Source organism: Tenrec ecaudatus, chromosome 9 (genome assembly GCF_050624435.1).
Source record: "Tenrec ecaudatus isolate mTenEca1 chromosome 9, mTenEca1.hap1, whole genome shotgun sequence".
NCBI lineage: Eukaryota > Metazoa > Chordata > Mammalia > Afrosoricida > Tenrecidae > Tenrec > Tenrec ecaudatus.
This window is the reverse complement of record NC_134538.1, coordinates 5,811,975-5,833,521: the sequence shown is the minus strand read 5'-3', so window position 1 is coordinate 5,833,521 and position 21,547 is coordinate 5,811,975. Positions and strand designations below refer to the sequence as shown.

The 21,547-nt window shown below is 49.3% G+C and overlaps 1 pseudogene; it reads right to left on the bottom strand.

Moving 5' to 3' along the window:
* Positions 1 to 20,709, bottom strand: part of LOC142457049 (BTB/POZ domain-containing protein 10 pseudogene) — a 57,277-nt pseudogene extending 36,568 nt beyond the window's left edge.
* Between the last annotated feature and the right edge of the window lie 838 nt (positions 20,710 to 21,547).

Genomic DNA, 21,547 nt, shown 5'->3' with positions numbered 1-21,547 from the left:
ATCCTTGAAAAGCAACACTCCTGAAAGGCGCTGAGCCTCCTCCTCCGTGCTTCAGGCTCACTCAACAGGAGGTTGAACCTGGCAGTCTTGTGTACTTCTCTCTGGAAGAGAGAGCTGAAGTGCCCAGTCGGCTAGGGAAGTAGATTAGCTCAGGTCTTACCCTAGATGTTGAGTGCGTCCCAAGAATGCAAGTTATTTACTAATGAAGGTGAACGAGCTGATCACAGAGGATGTATTTCATAATTCCACTATTTAAAATTTTTTCCTCCTTACTTGTTTTTGAACCACATTATCATGGGCATATTTTCATAGTGTAACTATTGACCCGAAGGTGCCTACGTTTGGTGGCTTCGAATTTATTTGTTATTGAAAAGACCGTTTCAGTGAAACAGGCTGGGAAAACAGTGGAAAAGGCTGGGTCCTCTAGAGAAGCAAAACCCAGTGAAGTTTAGGATGTATATATGTAAATAGAGAAGCTTGTATCAAGGAAATGCGCAGGTGGACTAGTTCCAAGTCCATCGGTCAGAAGTCAGGCTGGAGGCTTCTCCTAACTCAAGAAGCTGCAGGGCAGATGAACTCAAGATCAGCCCTCTTTGCTGCAGAGATGAATGCCTCCAAGGTTGGCCGGTCAGGGGGCAGGCTGCTGACAACTCCCAGGACTCACAGGTAATGCTGCAGGCCATTGTTTAAGTCTAGGACGAGCTGGATGCAATATCTAGACCCGTCACCAATCAAGCAGGCTTTCCCACAGTGCCCACTTCTATTTGAAGCAGGTCACACCCTGGAGGAAACATGCTGCCAATTGATTCACTGCTCATGGCAGATCTCAACATGGAAGTGGTTACATGATGTGAAATCTCATCATGGGTGATTACTTTATCTTACCTGTCACAGGGGTGTCTCCTCTCATTCTACTTATTAAATCTGAGTGTTGAGAAAATCATCAGAGAAGCTGGCTTATATGAAGAAGAATGTGGCATCGGGATCGGAATGAAGGCTTATTTAACTTGCGCTATGCAGATGACACACTCTTGCTTGCTGAAAGTGAGGAGGAAATGAAGCACTACTGATGAAGAGCAAGGACTGCAGCCTTCAGTGTGGATGACAACACAATGCAAAGAAGACCGAGAGTCTCACAACTGGACCAATAGGCAACATCATGATCCACGGAGAAAAGACTGATGTTGTCAAGGATTTTGTCTTACTTGGATCCATAACCAATGCTCATGTAAGCAGCCATTAGGAGATCAAAAGTCATGCTGCGTTAGTTAAATTTACTGCACAAGACCTCTTTAGAGTGTTGAAAAGCAAGGATGTTACTTTGAGAACTAAGTTGCCCCTGGCCAGAGCCATGATATTTTCAATGGCCTCATCTGCGTGTGAAAATTAGACATTTAATCAGGAAAGCTGAAGAAAAATAGATGAGTGTGAATTGCGGTGCTGGAGAAGAATATTGAAAATACTGCTGAAAAGACAAATCGATCTGTCTTGGAAGCAGGAAGGCCAGAGGGGCCAGGAGGGCGAGACTTGCTCTCCTGTACTTTGGGCATGTTACCAGGAGAGACCAATGTTGGAGAAGGACATCATGCTTGGTCCAGTGGAGGGGCAGCGAAGGAGAGGAAGGCGCTCGGTGAGAAGGATGGACTGACACCGTGGCTACAACAGTGGGCTCAGGCATGGAAACAATTGTAAAGACAGTCCAGGGCCGAGGAGTGTTTTAGGGTCACTATGGCTTGGAGCCGACTTGATACCCTCTAACAGCAGCAACAATGTGCCACGTCGCTGAGGACCCTTCGAACATGACACCTTTGCCACAGGAAGTAAGATGTCTAGAATACATTTGAGACGTCAGACTGGGCATAACTTGACTGTGGTGACACTTTCAGAAGGGTCCAGCCTATCTCACACTCCCCCTTCCATAACCAAGTTTTAATAAGCAGAATAAGTGAAAGCTACTTGACAACTAAAATTTATTAACGATTCTGTAGTTAAATTAGTAGGAGCCCTGGGACAGTAATGGGTACCTGTTGGGCTGCAATGCGCATGGTCGGCAGTTCAAAACCAGCTCAGTGGGAGAAAGACTGGACTTTTGATTTCTGTCACCAGTTACTGTCTCGGAAACCCACAGGGCATCTCTATGAATTAGCACTGACTCGATGGCAGTGAGTTTGCTTTGGTTTCATAGTTAAATGAAGGAGCTTCTGTAAGGTCTCTCTCTCTCGGGCTAGATTTCAGCCTCGGTCCTTGGCGCCGTACGAGAAAGATTTCACGCCAAAGCCGGGCTCGTGATCCAATTGAATTTAATGAGAGTTACAAGAAGCTTCAGGTTTTACGCGGCACGCATAGGATTCCTTTGACCGTGCGGCCTGGCAGAGACTGCCCCAGGTCACACAAGGATCTCTCTCCTCCCACGAAGACGACCAGACCAGCAAGCAAGACCCTCTCCCTTCCGGTCCCTGCCTTTTCAAGGGTTCCCGGGGGAGTCGTGGTGAACGACCCCAGGTCGATCCCATTGGCTGAATTGCAATCACCTGGCCCAGGTGGGCTGCTCCAGGTGTAACGCCCATCTGAGCCCACCGGCGGGAAAATCCAGCTTTGTCCTTTGCTGGCTCTCCTGGGCATGCATAAATGGACTTCCCAATTCCCTAGGCTAAGCTGCCTAACACTTCAAGGAGCCCTGGTGGTACAATGGCTAGGCGGCTAACTCAAGGTTGGTGGTTCAAATCCACCCAGCGACTCTGAGGAGAAAGCCTTGACCATCGACTCCCATAACATTTATAGCTCAAAAAGCCCCAGGGGCCAGGGCTAGTCTGTCACATGAGCTGGCTCTGAGTTGAAGTAGCATCGACGGGACCCAACAAGCAAGCTATGAGGATCTTACCTGACCCAGCGCCAACAAGCTGTTACTCAGCTGTCCAGCTGGGAAAAACAAAAAATAAAGGGGTCATTTTCTGAGCTCTGTTGAAGGCAGGGATGGCAGAGACACTACAAGGTCCTCAGCTGCCAGTGTATCAGGAGGGAATCAGTCAGTCTCTCAAGGTTTGTGTTAACTATTTACAGGCAAGGTTAGCGGAGCATTTCTAAGACGCCGCACCCGGGGACAGTCTGGCCTCCTTTCTATCGATGCCTGTACGGTTGTTATCCTGAGCTTTCCGTCTTGGCCCCGACCTATGAAAGGGGACCATGGAGATTTGTGGAAGAAGCTCCCTGACAAGTTTCAATTTCCGGCTGCAACCAAGAGCGGATGTGTCTGAAGAGACAGAAATCGAAACAAGCCAAGTTTTATTTGATGATCTCTTTTTAATTGTGGCAGATGTCCGTGCAACAAAACACTTGCTTGTTCTATTCAATGTATATTTCCTATTTTAAACATCCAGTCTTCTATGGGTAGACATTTAAGCTGCTTTTAACCCTAGGCTAGTGTGCATGGTTCTAGAATGTATGCTGCTGGACAAGTGTCTGTGTTCCTGCTTTCAATTGCTTGGTGTACACACCAGGGGTGGAATGGCTGGGTCTTATAGCAATTTTCGGATCGTCCATGCAGAGGGTGTGGAGTAAGTCAATTCAAATTACTTGGAGCATAAATTGCGCCATGTGTGCTTCTAGAATATTGGTGCGCATCCCATTTGGCATTGCACGTTGCCAAAATCTGTCATTCATTGGCCATCCTGGATTCCTGCCGTTTTCTTCAGTTGAGCTTTCTTAATCTTTTTAGGAATATCCCAAGGTCTCTTGACAGATATGCATGCAAATGCACAAGGACAGAGGAATGCAGTGCAGGGAAGCCGGCATTCCTGGCATAACTAAGGATGCTTGCAGGGGGCACATACTGCTCCAGAAAAATCCCTTTCTCCCCTGTCCCCATCCATGTTGGAGCTGGTATTTAGGAGCCATATTGTCTTCCCCTGGCCACAGCAGGTCAGCTCAGAGTCAGCTCCTCAAGTGGAGCTGGGCCCTTCCTCTCTTTGCCAGGAAGTTTGGACTCAAAGAGGCAGGGTCACCTTTGTTTCTCTCAATTTGCTTGTCAGGTGTCAAATGTGCAAGCTGTTGGCAGCAAGGTGATTTCAATAGTCCAGGGGTGGGTCTGGAGTCAGAGGAAAAGTGGAGCTGAAGTAGCTCAGAGGGCTAGAGTCTCGAGGCAGAGAGGCGAGTCTGGAGGGTATTTGGAGCCTGACTTCCAGCCCCTTCCCAAGACTCAACTGTGCTTCAAGCTTTGTGTGTGGTGAAGTAGCCCCATAGTTCCAACACATTCCTATTTGTGCCTGAACTGAGTTCAAGTTGGGGTGGCTGCTATGTGAAACCAAAAGAGCTATTAACTATCATTCAAGGACCCAGGGCCCCATTGTTACGATTCCGTTAACTGCCTTAGAAATAAAGTAATAAGGTTTCTTTCGATGCTTTCCCTTGTGAGTGGGCATCGTATCTCTTGATCATGAAAGTGTGACGTCAGCATGATGGCATAAGGAAAGCCACGTCTTTTCATACTTTGTAAAGCATGAGGCCCAGAGAGATTCCATGAAGTATATACTATGCTTTGGTGGGGGCTTGCCTGGGTGGCCAACCTCCCCGCCATTACCTTCACGAGAAGACCTTGCGCAGGGTAAACCCAGAGGGTCCAGGGCACGAAGTCTGCTTCTTCGTGGCTTTCTCAGCTCAACACTTCCCCCTGTGTCAGAATCACCATGAGCCCGGCACCCCCAGATGGTGGCAAGATGCCTGGGGCAGACCCCGGAGTCATGTAGGATATAGAAAGGTCCCGAGGCAAGAAGGGGCCACTTCTTTAGGAACCTTTTAAAGAATGAAGGAAATGTTTCCTGAGGTCCCTTGCAGACTTCTCATATATTACTGGCTAAAATGTGTCCCATGCACTTACCAAAGCCCATCACCAGGAAAGAGTTTGGGACCCCTTGATAGTATTCGATCTATCAGAAGCTGTGGGGAGAGGAGGGTCCCCAACAAATCATCACAGGTCCGGTAGGCGCAATTGTACAGTGATAACAAGTAAAGATTATAGTCAAGTCATCTCTATGAGAGCAGGAGAGGTAGAGGAGAGATTGGAATAACGGAGTCAGACACAATTCATAGTAGCATGCTCACCTCAGCCCCGCTTGGTGGTCCTCATGGGGGGTGCCCGGCTGCGAGAGCAGGAGAGAGACCCTGGGTCCGAGAACAGGAGGGAGCCTCAACTTCATTGCTAACCAAGGGTTATAGCTCCTTAGGGAGGCAGGATTACAGGTAACCACACGTCACAGGAAGGGGCAGTACAATAGGCATACACATCGTAGGAAGGGGATGTATGATAGGCATAAGCGTGACAGGAAGGGGATGAGGTAGGGGTGTGCCCATAGGAATGGGAAGGTCTAGGGGTGTACATGTGACAAGATGGGCGGACCCTAGATTCATGATGGCACCCTAACCTTGGTCATCCTCGGGCAGGTTTGACCTCTCTAGGGTCTCCTACAAGGAAACAGACAACTACTGTCCTTATCAGAAGGGAGTGGGCCCTACTCGTTGGATAAACAGTGGTGTCTGCTTGCTCTAGATGGCTGGTAGCTCTTAGGGAGAATGACCCCCTGATCTACTCCTGATGACCTCCAAGTATAAAGTCATTCGCAAGCAGCTAAGTTTGGCATATATTTAGGGGGAGACAACTTGGGAGAAATCCTTCTGTTTCCCACAAGAAGCCACCCCCTGAGCTGTGACTCAGTTCCTGGCACACACAAACTCAAAGTTTTCCTCATAACCCTTGCACCCAAGCGATTCTCCCAGGGGGAACCGGACAGCGTGGCCCTGCACTCCCCTCCAAAGCACAAAGACATGCCTGTTCTGGTTCTGAAGAGGCATCAAAGGTGGGTGAGGTAAACATGTTGAGGGGGCAGCTTGCAGAGGCAGCTCTGGGTGGCAAGCTGGTGTTTTCAGAACCAAATGATGCCAGAACCCTTTCCACCAGACTCTGTGGAACGCTCCTATGCAGCCATCTGCATGCTGTAAGCAGATTTTGGCGGAAAGTGCCAGCATGTGGCGTCCCAGCAATGTTCTACTCTGCCTACTTCGCCTCTGCCATCCGCCGCCCAGAAGGAACAATCCGTGCAGCCAGCTTCCCCAGAGGCGCCCTGGAAGCAGGGACATCTTCACTGCTGTGGGGGTCCTAGGTCAGGTTTCAATGATGCCCTGGAGAATTAGCAGTGGTTTTCTTGGTTCGGTCCTCCAATGCCCTCCAGGCAGCCCCAACCCCCATCTCCTAGCTGGGGAAGGGATGAGAGTGGTTTAGATCAGACTGGTTGTCCCAACCCATAACATAATCTCTCAGGCAGCTATCCCATGCAAAAAGCCCATTCAAGGAATCTGCTCTCTGCAGTCAGTCTCTATCCGCTGTGTGGGCTCTATGTGAACCCCCAAGAGGCATGCCCCGCGTGTTGTTAGAGAACCTTGTGGGAAGTCCTTGAACCTTGGCATCACGGAATGATTCTCAACCAAATCCAGTCCTTCCAGGAAAGCCCGAGAGTAGGCTTCCCTAACCTGCAGGGCTGGCAGGGGCATCTGGACCACGTTGGCAGAAGAGACTGCTTGGAAACTCAGGCTGGGAGAGCTACTGTCCCTGAGGTCAGGGGAAAGAGCCTTTCTTGTTTGTTACCTCCTGGAAGGATTGTAGAATCCACTGTTGTTTGTAATTGACACTGTGAGTTGGTGCTGACCCCAGACAGGAAAGATGGAAGCACCTCCCGGTCTTGTGCCAGTCCCATGACTCATCGTGTATTGGGAAATTATATCTTTTCTTTCTACTCCGTTTCATTCTGGAAGTTCTGGGGGACTCTCTGCAGCAGCTTAGCAACCTGCCGGCCTCCCCAGACTGAGGGTGACTGCCCAGAAGGCACAGACGGTTAGGAGTTGACCCCAGGCTGCCGAATGGCTACTACTTCTACCACTAAGCCACCACTGTCCCTGACGCGAATGTTGACATCCCCATTTCATATTTTAGGCATTTGGGATTCTGTCGGGATGAATTGTGTTCCCAGGTCAAGGACCGGGGCACAGGAGCAAAGAGGTGCTGGAATGGAAGAAGGAGCGCTGTTGGGTCTGCAGGCGGAGTACAAGGCTGAAGTAGGGAGTGGGCGTCCAGATGAGCAGGTGGCTCAGGTAGTGGGAGAGGACTGAGTCCAGGGTGGACAGAGGGCACAGGAAGGAGGTTAATGGCGCCCTCTTGTGGCCATTGCTGGCAAACAGCTATTGACCTCAGGGTTCCGCTCTCAACAGGGCTGGGGGTTATGGGTTGGAATGGAATCTGCAAGGAGCAGTTCTTGGGAGATGGAAGGAAGGAAGCAGGGCTGCTGAGGACTGGGAGGAGTTTTGCTTGCTGCTCCCTGTGGATTCATCCTGAGACGGGCACTTGGAGAGGAAGTCAGACATGATCAGGAAGATAAAATCATGATTCAATAGCAAGGCAAGGACGGAATGGGTGGAGCAACAGTGAGTTGGAGGCTTAAATGGACAAGCGTTGGGCCCATTCTACATGACAGAGTGGAAACAAACAAGCAAACAAACAAACAAACAAACAAACAAACAAACCCAATCTCACTGCCATCAGGTCACTGCTGACTCAGCGTGATCCCCTGTGGTCTTCCCAGACTGTACCTGTTCCCTGGTACTGTCCAACTGCTGACCACGCGATCACAGCCCAATGAGGGACCACCACACCCCCAGGGGGAGGACAGAATCTAACCGGCTGTCTTACAAGGTTCCCCAGATGGGCACAGTCACCAGCTCTTTCCTCTGAGTGGTGCAGGCTGGTGAGGATCAAGGTGACAGAAACAAAGCCAGCTTCTCATAGCAGTGACCAGGGCAGCTGACGAGGCTGGAAGCGGTGTGGACCTGGCTAAAGACAGAGGGAAGACCCCACTCACATATTTAATATGAAGAGGTGATATCGCCTGGGGAGGAGCACCCTGGGGGCGCGGCGAGTTAAGCACTCTGTTGCTAACTGAGAGTGGCCAGGGAGAAGCCACCAGGCTTGCCATAGGAAAAAGTTGTAACCACTTCACAGCCTCGAAAACCCAAGGAGGTGGGGACTCTACCCTGTCCACTAGGGTCCCTATGAACAGGACCTTGATGGTGCTGGGCTCCGTGTGAAGGAGGTCTGGAGAGGCTGCTTAGGCCCTGAGGGAGCACGGAAAAGGAACACCAGCAGGGCATCCGAGGGTGAGAGGAGAGAAAAACTTGAACTCACTGGAACTCAAGCAGGAGAGGAGTGAATGCTGACCTCCCTATTCACTCCTGGCCTTCTGGTCTCTGTCCTCTGGCTACCCCCACCTCCTCCCCTCGCAGGCTTGGACAGGACTGCAGGCCACTTCCTCTTGTCCCAGGCACTTCCAGCCTCACTCTTTGATGCCTCTCCTTGTAACCACCTCTTAGGAGGAAGGGTGGAGTTGGGAGTTTCCCTTGGAGGATTCCACCCATGGAGATCCTGCCACAGAAGTGAGCTTTGGGGCTTGGAGCCAGAGAGGTTCACCCCAACCTCCCTAGGCAGCCATGAAACAAGGCACCTCCAGGGCCTGCAGAGAATTCTGCTCCTTCTTCTGGCCGTGGCCAAGGGCAACTTTCATTGTCAAGTTCTAGACATTGCAAACAGGCCTGGCCTATGGGAACAATTCTCAGGAAGGAAAGGGAGTGTCTGTTCTGTATCAAAAATGCAAATGACGGGATGGGGGGGGCAAAATAATAAGAAAAAAAATGCAAATGACACCTGCTTGTACCTTCAGGGGGATCTGTGCAGTCCAGAGGTCAGGTAAGCCGATCAGAGTTCAAAGTCCTTAGGCCTTGACCCAACCCACATGTCAGAGGCCACCAGGAAACCATATCCCCAGCCTGCTCCCTCAGAATGATCCCTGACCAGCTCCACCCCAGTGGACTTGCTTGTTTACACAGGGTGTGGTGTTGGGCCTTTACTATGCCCAGTGACCCTGTGGGAGTGCAGAGAACTGCCTCATCGCCTCATTCCCTCGGCTCAGTCTTCTGGAAGAACAGACAGTGTGATAGTTTTTTTGTGCCAACAGGGTAACCGGAAGGAGAGGTGGGTGGAATCCAGCTAGTCAACCAGGTCACAGCCTCATGGTACCTCCTGGTGGGCGTGGCCTTTCCACAAGGAGGATCCTGGGAGCCTCCTCTCCTTCTGCCTTTACTTTCCTGTTGATGACGCCATGTGGAGACCTGCTGGAACCCTGGACTTTGCACCCACTGGCCGGTGATCTTCCCGCACTCTGCACCATTGCTCGTGGCTGCGCGAGTCTGAAAAGGGACTTATGGACTAGTTTGGGACTTATGGACTGGATCTGGACTGGGGTGGGCTATTTTCCTGATAGATAACTACTTCTTGATATCAAGCTCTGTTACATGTATATGCATGCGATAGATGAGTGTCACTGGATTTGTCTCTCTGGTCAACCCAGCCTAAAACAGACGGTCAGGTCTTTACACCAGTCTTTCTGGCAGCAGCTAAGCACGCAACCTTTGAGGACATCTTTGCTCACGGGGTAAAGGAGGGAACAGAAAAGGGAACCTGGTGGCTAAAGCCTCGGCTGCTGGGTCCCCCCCCCCCCCTGCCCAGGGGCTCAGCAGGAGAAAAGACCTGGCCGTGTGCTCCCACAAAGCTGACAACTGGGGAAGCTGAAGTTCTGAGTCAGAATCGACACCACAGCACACCACAGTAAAAACAGGAGGGGACCAAGTCCCCTGGGTGGCACTCACTGTTAAGCCATCGACTACTAGTCAGAAGGTTACAGGTTCAAATCCACCCAGAGGCATCCTGGCAGAAAGTCCTGGAGATCTGCTTCTGACTCAGAGTCCAGTTCGATTCCACCCTCAATGGCAACCCACCCCACAGGACAAGGGCCGGTGCGTGCTGGCTCCCAGCTATGCTCATGTTTCACTGAATGTATGCAAAGTCTCTACCTCCAGATAGGCTTTCTAGACAAGGACGAGAAGGCTCAGAGAACTTATGTGGCCGATGTGTTGTGTGGTGGGACATGGCAAAGCCAGAGGGGGCCTAGTACACAGGGTTCTCTCAGGTTTACTGAGGGCCTGGGCCCTGCCTTTAACCAGTAGTCTTTTATTCTCTATGCGTATCTCCTCACTAAATTAATTTCCCCTCTCTTGCTCCTGTAAGTAGCTACTGTGTAGAAAATTACTAGAGGTAGTCCTTCGAACAATAGCCTTTGCAACTTCCACCAAACAACTCTTTCCTGATGGGCCTGCGAGCGAGAAGGTGAACGCAGATACTGACAGGAGTGTGTGCCTCAGTTGTGCGTGACGGTTCACACAGCTCATCGTGGGTGTAAAAATGGAGATGTCTAATGTGGGGATCGGTCAATTTTGCCTTCCTGTTGGACATAAAACAAGCCATCTCAGAAGCAGGAGGGGAGATCTCGCTAAGGTCAAGAGTGAATAATTGGGCGTGCAGTGTATCCTAAGAACTCTTCAATCCTGGGACAGACAGGTGGTGTAGGAGTGGCGGCAGCAGAGCCAAGAACCAGAGCAGGAGGTGATTCAGTGGGCTTCCAGGTCCACAGAGCAAGTCAAGCTGCATGCCCAGGAAGCAAGCCCTTCAAGGAAGTTACAGGGTCAGAGCTGAGCACTGTGGGGCTTATAGCAGGAGAGGCACACCTTTGGGGAATTTATTGGATACACTAGAAGCGCTTTGCAGAATTCCCTGAGCAGGCAAGAGGCTAAAGGGCAGTGTGGCACAGGCAAGGGCGAAGAGAGGGGAGCCTATGGGCATGGCTGGGCAGAGACTCTCCTGATGGGAAAAAACGTGTCCTTAGCATCCGTGACTATGAAATATAGCTGGTTTACCTCCGCATAGCCCCCACAAGGGCTAGTATGTTTGTGAGTTCTCTGTGGCCATGGCAATGGATGCTCAAACCCAGCAGAGACACAGTGCGCCCTGGCAGGGATGGCCGGTGTCCAGATTGGCGAAGGAGGAAAGAGGGTGGAGGCCTGTCTGATCCCTGCTGCTACAGTAGACCAGCCTCTATCATCCATGGGGGTCCGTAGGAGCAATTGTACAGTTCTAATTAATACAGATCATAATCAAGTCATAGAAGATAGGAGAGAGAATACAATAAAGGAGTCAGACACATTTTACGGCAGCTTGCTCACTTACGGCCATGATCTCAGCAGCCAGGAACACACAGAGAGTGGGAGGACGGGGAGGGCATGGCTATTTCTAGAGACTGGAAAACTCCAGGCTGGCTGAAGGGGTGGGATCTTCAAGCAGGCAGGGCAGAGGGGAGTGGGGCAGGGGGAGCAGCACCACTGCAGTAATAATTCAAGGACTAACAGGATAGTTTACAGTTCCTGCTAATTGGGCAGGCAGAGTGCGGAGCAGTCAAGGTCTGTCAGGAGAGCAGGGAGGGGAAGGAGGGAAAGGGGGCTAGCTGCTGGTAGGGGCTTTAAGGCAGTTTCGAACAAAATGGAGTAACTCATGTTAAGCTGGGTCACTACAGCAGGGCCAGTTCTGGTGGGTCTTATAGGGATGCCGTGGGTGTCCATGGATTAGATGGCGGTGAGTTTGTTGGCTGGAGACCACGCTGCACTGTTTCCAGGCACTTGCTCAGAGGCAGGAAGCCAGCCAAAGGCAGGTGCTCAGAAGTCAGCCTGGCTGGGAGGGGACTTACTTCTCTGGGCTCCCCATCTCGTCTGTGATAGGGGCCCACTCTCCTGGGTTTCTTGTGAGAGTTCGTGCACTGATGTTCCTAGAAGGACTCCTGGCTGTACAAGCTGCTTGAGGTGAACCAGCTGGGACTACTTGCCCACCTCGTGTGTGACACAAGCTTGTGCGCCTGGAGGAGCAGGCCCGGAGGGTGCTGAGTGCCTTGGCCCGCTTCCCCCAGCGGCTGAAGATAGGCAGTCTGTGTGGGAAATGGACGTCCTTAGCCGGCACCAAGGATCCATGCACTGTACGACTCATCAGAAAGTTGGAAGATCAAGTCGACCCAGAGGTACCTAGGAAGAAAGTCCTGGCAACCCAACTCTGGGACACCAGCCACTGAGGATCCCCGTGGAGCAAACGTCCACTCTGACCCACCGTGAGTTGGCATCGACGAGCTTACTGGCAGGGGCAGGGGCTATTTCTTAATAATGTACACTTTGTTTCTTTCACCAGTGTATTGGTGGTGTCCAAAGTAGAGAGATGAAGGTTTTTACTCTTTTTCCACCTCAGACTGGCTAAAAGACATTAAAAAATAAGACCCAAACCCACCCCTCTACCCCCCAGCATTAGTTTCTGTTGTGGTTAAGCTGGCGTTAACTCCTAGAGACTGTACGTACAACAGAACAAAACCCTGTGCAGCCTGGTGCCCCCGCAGGCCTCCTTTCCGCCCACGGAGCTGGCAGGAGCAGGCCACGTTTCTTACACTGTACCCTCCGCGCCTTGGCAGTACCTGCACGGATCTGATGCCCAATAAGTCTGTGCTGGAATTAAGAGGGTCTCTTTTTCATAATGGAAACGGTATGCTTAGCTGGGTTGCAGGATGAGCGACCCTTTTAAAGAGATGCCGTTCCACGGAAGCCCCTTGTCCCCACACCGTTCGCTGAGTCACTGTGCGAATGTAGGCTGCGCCGTCCTGGGCTGAAGGCGGCCAGCTCCTCCCTCGCTCAGTCTCTTTCTGGCTTGTTGCATGGGCGAGGAGAACAACTCTTTCCAGAGGAGTCAGGAGCTGCACATGAATGTCCTGGGAGAGAAGATGGGGTATACCGCAGGCTGCCGAAGAATGAACAAATCCGTGTCAGAAGAAGCACAGCCAGAAGGCTCCTGAGAAGTGAGGCCGGTGTTACCTCGCCTCCCTAATTCTATCAGGAGGGAGCAGTCCCTGGAATGGCCCAGTAAAGGGTCCGTGACAATGACGAAGTCCTTCCATGAGATGGATTGACATCTGGCTACAACAATGGGCTCAGATTTAATAGCAATGAGAGAATGGCACAGGACAGGGCACGGCTTTGTTCTGTTGTCCATGGGATCACTTGACTTGGACACACTTGACACCACCTCACCACCACCACATCATATCCTGTTGGGAACCCCAGAAAGAGAGGTAGATGGATGAAGAAGTAGCTCACACAGGTGTAGAAATAGGCAAATAAAGTCAGGAGTCTCCTGACACGTGGAAACTGATGAACAGTTGGTAGGATGATGAAAGAGAGACAGTAGGGGGCATAGGATGGTGGATACAAAGGTCTAAGGTTGACCGAATGACTCCACCTTCCATAGTCTCCTGATACTTTCCAGGATTCACAGGTGACAGTAGATGGAGTAACTAGATGCAAGATGCAGCTCTGGCTGAAGATAAAGGGCCAAAGGGAAGATGACCCTGCTTAGTTTATAACATGTCTTCCCATGATGCATCCTGGAACTGGGGAAATTAGTACAGGATGTGTTCAGGGGTCCTCTATATTCTGACTGGTGGACCTTCAAAATGTTTTAGGTTTCCTGGAATTAGTACCCGTTATGAACCAGTGTCCAGTAACCCCTGCAACGTCTGATTGTTTCCTTTTCCCTTTGGGGAAGGCTGGGAGAAAAAACTAACAGGATGAATCTTTGGAAGTGTAGGGGGTCCTTCCACAAAAGGACACAGCCTTCCCTTCATTGAAGGGGCTATGGGTCGATCAACTGGACAGTCTGGCCACTGATTGAGAGGTCATGACTCAATCGGGAGATTTGAGTTAGATGACCATTCCGTTGATCCGGCATTCTTCTGCTTGTACAGATAAAATAAAGGGTTAGTAGGCTTCCCATCTGTTTCATTCCTAGGGACACCCTGCCTAAGTAGCTGTCCAGTTGGATCTGACTCAGAGAGACCTTATGTACCACCGAAGGAAACACCGCACTCAAAATCAATATTACATTTGAGCTTACTGTTGTAGCCACTATGTCACTTTAACTCGTCACGGGTCTTTCTCTTTCTCGCTGCCCCTCGACTTTATGCAGCACGACATCCTTCTCCAGACACCAAGCTCTCCTGAAGTCCAAAGTCCGCGAGACAAAATGTCTCCATCCTCGCTTCTAAGAGGCATTCTTACTCCCAGACAGATTGTTTGTTTGAGTTGTACCCTACTGGTTAAAAACCATTCAGCTGCCTTTGGTCCCTTAAACATTCTGTGCTGGGAGCAAGGAAGTCCCGAGGGAATACCAAAAATAGACTTTGGGACCATGGTGTGACACCTCATCAGACTCGACCAGAAGACACCTGTAAAGGTCAACCACTAGACCTTGAACTATTTACGGGATTTTCTATTTTTTTTGGCATTGGTTTGTTGTTGTTGTTGGTGTTTTGCTTTGCAGTTTTATTTGTGTGCATATTATTATCTCTGCAGGTCTATCTAGGTAAGAGAGGTAGGATAAACAATCTGGAGGAGAAAACAACTGGACGGATGATTCTGGGGGGACATGGGAGAAGGGGAGGTGGGGGAAAGGAAGTGGGTGTTAACAAACCCAGGGACAGGTGATCCAAAAATCAATGGTGAAGAGGGTGTAGGAGGCCTGGTAGGGCTTGATCAAGGACAATGTAACGAGAGGAATTACTGAAACCCAAATGAAGGCTGGACATGATAGTGGGACAAGAGGAAAGTAAAAGGAAATAGAAGAAAGAGCTAAGAGGCAAAGGGAATTTATAGAGGTCTAAATAGGCATGTACATATGTAAATATATTTATATAGGACGATGGGGAAATATATCTATATGCATATATTTATAGGTTCAGTATTAAAGTAGCAGATGGACATTGGGCCTCTACTCACTACTCCCTCAATGCAAGAACACTTTGTTCTATTAAACTGGAATTCCATGATGCTCGCCTTCCCTGACACAATCGCTGAAGACAAATGTGTGCATAAGCAAATGTGAAGAAAGCTGATGGTGCCTGGCTATCAAAAGATACAGTGTGTGGGGTCTTAAAGGCTTGAAGGTAAACAAGTGGCCATCTAGCTCAGAAGCAACAAAGCCCACATGGAAGAACACACCAGCCTGTGTGATCATGAGGTGTCAATGGGATCAGTTATCAGGCATCAAAGAACAAAAAATCTTATCATTGTGAATGAGGAGTGCAGAGTGGAGACCCAAAGCCCATCTGTAGGCAATTGGACATCCCTCCCAGAAGGATGGGAAGGAGACTGGTCAGTCAGGGTGCAGTGTAGCAACAATGAAACATGCAACTGTCCTCTAGTTCTTTAATGCTTCCTCCCTTCCACTCTCATGATCCCAATTCTACCTTACAAATCTGGCTAGACCAGAGGATGTACACTGGTACAGATAGGAACTGGAAACACAGGGAATCCAGGACAGATGATCCTTCAGGACCAGAGGTGAGAGTGGTGATACTAGGAGGGAGGAGGAAGGGTGTGGTAGAAAGGGGGAATGGATCACAAGGATCTACATATAACCCCCTCCCTGGGGGACAGACAACAGAAAAGTGGATGAAGGGATGAAGGGAGACATAGTGTAAAACATGACAAAATAATAATGATTTATAAATTATCATGGGTTCGTGAGGGAAGGGAGGTGGGGAGGGAGGGAAAAAATAAGAAGTTGATACCAAGGGCTCAAGTAGGAAGCAAATGTTTTGAGAATGTGGATGGCAACAAATGTACAAATGTGCTTGACACGATGGGTGGATGTATGGATTGTGATGAGTTGTACAAGTCCCCAATAAGATGATAAAAAAGTCTGCCCTGTCACATCCTCAACATTGTACGTGCATTTCACAATGGAGAGGAAGTGGCCTTGCGTGCAGAGGGAGGGGAGCACAATCGCACTGTGGAGAGTAGCATCCTATGGCTCCAAGGAGCATCTGCATCACAGCATTGGATTCTGCCCATGGAGGTCCTTGTTGCTGAAGGGGAGTGGGTGGGGGGCTCATCCAGCTCATCCACTTGTGCGCTTGGGTCTGACCTTGGGGCAGGTCAGCGGCAGGTGCAGCAAGGTTGGTCATAGATTGACTCTTTCCACATTCTGAGTCTACATGCCGAGTTTTTCCTTCTTCATTTTCCCAGGACCTTGGAGTAAGGGGTCTTTGGACGTAGTTGTGAATCACTTCTGGTGGCCAACGGGACTTGTTCTTTGTAGGTTGGATAGCGGTCTACTCCCAATAGAATCTGCTGAAGACTTGTCTCCTTCAAAGCTGATTTGGCCACATCTCTGTTTACCTAGTGCTTGAAAAATGTATACAACTTGGTGCTATAAATAATATAGCACCATCTGTGGTGGATCCTCTCCATCCCAGTCAACTACATCATCCTCTGTAAGCACCACAGTATGGTATTCCCATTCCCATGCTGGGCGCTAGCCAGATAAAAGCCAAATTGTTTATGAGCACCATCATTTGATAGCTCACGCATTAGGGCACCGAGATTGCTATATTTAATAATAATATATTCAAAAGATATAAAAAAATTAAGATGCTTCTCTCAGTGGAAGAATAGATATGCCATCAGGACAATGAGTTATGCTTGTCTTACCATAATTCAAAATAACTTGAAAAACAGTAGAACCAATTCCCTCTGCTGCTTCGTCCTCTCCCTTCTCATTAGGACGTGTGAAGGGATGTTCTCTGCCAGGCCCAAGCATCCTGCCCGACATTGCATTTGGCTGTGTAGTGAAAATGGATGGACCTACCACAAATCACGTGATATCCACTGTTAGTGTCCCTCGTTCTGATGGTCTTACATCTTGTGTATTTTCATATACAGGTACCGTCTCCCCAGATGTCTTACACCTACCCTCTGAGCTTGACTGACTACGGTTTCCAGTGCTGCCACGGGAACCATTTGGGGGTGCTTTTTAAGGACGCGGACTGCTGGGATGAGAGGAACTGCGATTTTTTTCTTCCTCAACAAGGTGCTACCGTGTTGAAGTCCTGCTTCCAGTACAAGGAATGCGCGGAGACCCTGTTCTCTCATGAGATGATTCTCTCCATCATGACTCTCTCTCTCTTGCTCTCTCGTGCCCCCCCACTAGCACCATGTAGATGAAATTTGGGGTGGTCGACTGCTCCTTCAGCAATGCGTGAAGAAGCACTTGACTGCGTATAAAGTTCACATGCGTGGTCTGCTCTGCACTTTTCCATCCCAACCTCCCAGATCACGGGAGTCACTGCCATCAGGACAAGGCTGCACCTGCTGTCCCACTTCAGGCTTCCTTCCACGACTGCTCTGCAAGCTCACTGGTAGCGCCACCGTCTGTTTGCCGAGTTGAATGCCCACCAAGGAGCAAGCCAGAGACTGGGGTCAGCAACACCTCCGGCTCTTCCTCAGCCTCATACTCCCGCCAGCGGTGGCGGTGGTAGCAGCCACTCGGGCGACTGTGGCAACCAGAGCAGCCTGGGCAGGTCGCAGCCTGGCTCCTCAGGCTCCTTTCTCCAAGGGCTGCTGCGATCCTTGATCTTCAACAGCAAATGCTTCAAGTCCTCATCACTTTCAGCAAGTCAGGTTGTGCCATCTGTATACTGAAGGTTGTTAATAAGCAGCCTGTACCATAGGTCCAAGACTTAGGCTATTTTTCTCTTTTCTTTTAAAAATAGTTTCACTGATTTAAAATTACATATCATATACCTCCATTGTTAGCTCATTTTCTTTATTTTTTAATTAATTGTTTTATTAGGGGTTCATAAAACTTTTATCACAATCCATACATACATCCATTGTGTAAAGCACACTTGTACATTGATTGCCCTCGTCGTTCTCAAAACATTTGCTCTCCACTTAAGCTCCCGGCATCAGCTCCTCATTTTTCCCATCCCTCCCCGCTCCCCCCTCCCTTATGAGCCCTTGATAATTTATAAATTATTATTTTGTCATATCTTGCCCTGTCCGATGTCCCCCTTCACCCACTTTTCTGTTGTCCGTCCCCCAGGGAGGAGGGCACATGTAGATCATTTTCACAGAGTCGGATATATATCATCACGATCAGTTCTAGTGCTCTCTCCACCTAGCTGCATTCATTATGTGCTCCCCAGTTCCTTTCACCACCACCCGCCTGCCCCCTCCCGGATAAACTGTTGCATCATTAAAGACCCCGTCCTTCTGTACTTCACGAACTGGGGAACCTCACAGAAGTGATAAAACACCAACACAGAATGAAGCAGAAAGGAAAAGTAACACAACTGAAAGATAAAAATTAAAAATAAGAAACAGAAGACCACCAGGAATATTAAAAAAAAATAGCCAGAGAGGAAATTTCTGTTGTGGAAAAACCAAGAAATATTTAAAGCTAGAGCAAACTCAGGTTGGGCCAAGAGGGACATCATGTGACCAGGTATCACATTACACTGTAGCCCCATGCACCATTTTCAAGTTTACAATGATCTCTGTCTGATAGCAAAGCTGTTGGAGTCCCCTGACTGTGGGCAGAGGGAATCTGCCAGAGGCTTCATCTGACTTGATTCTCTGCAGGTGGGTTTTGGGCTCCTACTGTCCTCCACAGATTGGGTGGTCACAATTTAAGCTCTGAGAGTTTTCCCTTCATCCTATTTGGCTTTTGTATGGTCATCTTTGGATCCCACAGGTTGGTGTGCTTCTTCCATGCGGACTTGGTTGGTGCCTTGCTTCGATGGTTGCTTGTTTGAATACAAGCCTTTTAGAGTCAGGCCAGCTTGATTACTCCTTTGACTCTGCTTTCCATTATAGTTTGAGTCCGGCGACCATTCACCTGATGTAGAATTCTTTGTGCTTCAACCTCGCCCTTTCTCCAATGGGGTCCAATCAGCCGCATTAGGACAGTCCCACACCTCGCTGACGTAAAATCGCAATCACGGGAGTCTTCAGAGATGGTAGGGTCTCCTTTACAAATCTTTTCTTTCTTTTTTTGGGTGTTAAAATTATTTTGAATATGTCATTTTTGTTGCAAGCTAGGAAAGAAACAGCATCAGACGTAGCTGTCCACGTCTCTAGCTCCAGGTTGTCTTCTGGTGTGTTAGTCTGGGTAGACTAGAGGAACAAATCCATGGACACACGTATGTGTATAAGAAAGAGATTTATATATAAGAGCAACTGGACATTGAGAAAACAGCCCAGCCCAGTCCAGATCAAGTCCCTAAGTCTGATATTAGCCCATATGTCCGATATCAATCTATAAAGTCCTCTTCAGACTCACGAAACACATGCAATGACATCGAATGCAGAAGATCACAGGCCAGTGAGTAGAAAGCCTTTGGATCCAGTATCGTTGGAAACATCTCAGCTCTGGCAGGGGTCTCTATGTGGCTTCTCTAGCTTCCAAGGTCTGGTTGCATCCTCGTGGCTTGTCTTCTGCAGTGTCTTCCAGGGAGTAGCAGAGAGAGATAGTGTTTCCTTACTCCAAGAAGGAAGTCCCAGATTTCCCAGAATTCTCAGGAGAAGGCCATGTCCATACAGAAGTCTCATTGGCTATCTCCAGATTGACAGCTTAGACTCCACCCCGACACTCTTTATCCTTCAATTGACATCACACCCCATCTGGTGTTCATCGGGGTGGTGTCGTACAAGATGCTAAGTGGTAGGTTTCTACCACCTGACACAATGACCTCTTACGGAGCATTTTCGCTAGGAAGCAGCCTAAACTCGCCCTTGAGGCCATCGTGCGAGGAGCCCCTGCTCTACAAAGGGCAGAAGCCCCAGTCAGGTGCTGGCGGGCCTTTGGGTGGCACAGAGCAGGGCTGAGCAAAGACAATGTTTACAAGGTAGCTTTAAAAGCTGGTGGGAAAATCACACTTTTAAAAGAGAAAGGAATTTTCCCATGGACTTTTTGAAGCCCTCTTTGAAAAATCTGCTTCGAGGTTAAAAAATCCCTGTATACTATCTATAAGCAAGTAAAAAATACAGATCACATTGATACTTGATTTTTACCAGTCTAGTGTCCCACCAGATTACTAGTGTCCCATAGACACAAAACTAGAGAAGGGCAGGGGCTGAGAGACCGAGAGGGCTATTTCAAAATAAATGACTCTGTTTTATTTTTTAAAGACAGCCAGTATCCTTCCACTTGCCACAAGAGCAGACTGCTTAAAGAGAAACTCCACGGAGCTCGGCTCTGAAGAAGGCAGTGCAGAAACGCTTCCAGTACAGAGCCAGCTCCCGATTCCCCACACAATGAGTGTCATGCTTCTTCCAGGACAGAGGCATATGGAGAACCTGGCGGAAGCTTGGGCCAGGGACACACAGCATGTCCAAGGCCTAACTCTCCTGTCAGTTCCGTCAGCATCTTTGCGACAGACGCATAAACTCTGACCACAGCTGGGAGCCATCTGGAAAATTCCTGAGACTCCAGTTCCCGCCTAGTGTCTCTAACTGGGCCCAGTCCCCTCTGACTGGCCTCCTCTGGCACCAGGTGGATGCTAGTCATCAGTCTGGGCTGTCGTCCTAGGAGTAGCCCCGGTAGCCTTTGGGTGCATAGGAGGTGATGCACAGCTGGAGAATCCTGGCAGGAACTCCAGGATGCTAGGGACAAGGACCGGAGGCGCCCAGGGTGCGCTCCCCTTTCCAGCTGCAGCCGGCCAGCAGGAAGGAGCCTATGGTAAGGAGAAAGGCGACAATCCAGAACAGCACGGTGGCAAGTGCCACAGCTTTACAAGGGTTCTTAGGGGGGCTTTTCATAAAGCGAAGGTGGACGGAGCCCATGTTGGCCAGCCCGGAGTTGGGCACTTCTCTCCTGGGCAGTGCGCGCGCCAGCTTGGTCCCAGGCAGTGGCATCACAGCGCAGACACTGCTGGAGCCAGAGTGCCCCAGCGCGCAGACAGCTCTCCCAGTGGGCAGCTCTGGGGTCTTAAAGGCTTGTCTTCAAACAAGCAGCCAGCAAAGTGAAGTATCAACTAAAGTCCTCATGGAAGAAGCACACCAACCTGTGTGATCCAAGGATTGTAAACGATAAAATCCAGAGCTGGAAGCACAGGGAATCCAGGACAGATAGACCCCTCAGGACCAATAATGAGAGTAGCGATACCAGTTGGGGAAGGGGAAGGTGGGGGAGAAAGGGGAAACCGATCACAATGCTCTACATGTAACCCCCTCCCTGGGGGACAGACAACAGAAAGTGAGTGAAAGGAGACATCGAACAGTGTAAGATATGAAAAAAATAAAAAGATGAATTATCAAGGGTTCGTGAGGGAGAAAGGGTAGAGAGGGGTTGCTGATACCATGGGCTCAAGTAGAAAGCAAATGTTTTGAGAATGATGATGGCAACAAATGTACAAATGTGCTTGACACAATGGATGGATGTATGGATTGTGATAAGAGTTTTATGAGCCCCAATAACATGATTAAAAAAAATCCAAATTTGAAGGAGGGAATGTTATTTGTTTTCTTTTATTTTTAAATTAAAAGATCCTTTTATTGGGGGCTCTTACAGCTCTTATAACAATCCATACATCAATTGAAGCAAGCACATTTGTACAAATGTTGCCATCATTATTTTCTAGACATTTACTTCTTTAAAAAAATATTTTTATTAGGGGCGTATACAATTCTTATCACAATCCATACGTACATCAATTGTGTCAGGCACATTTGTACGTTCATTGCCCTCATCATT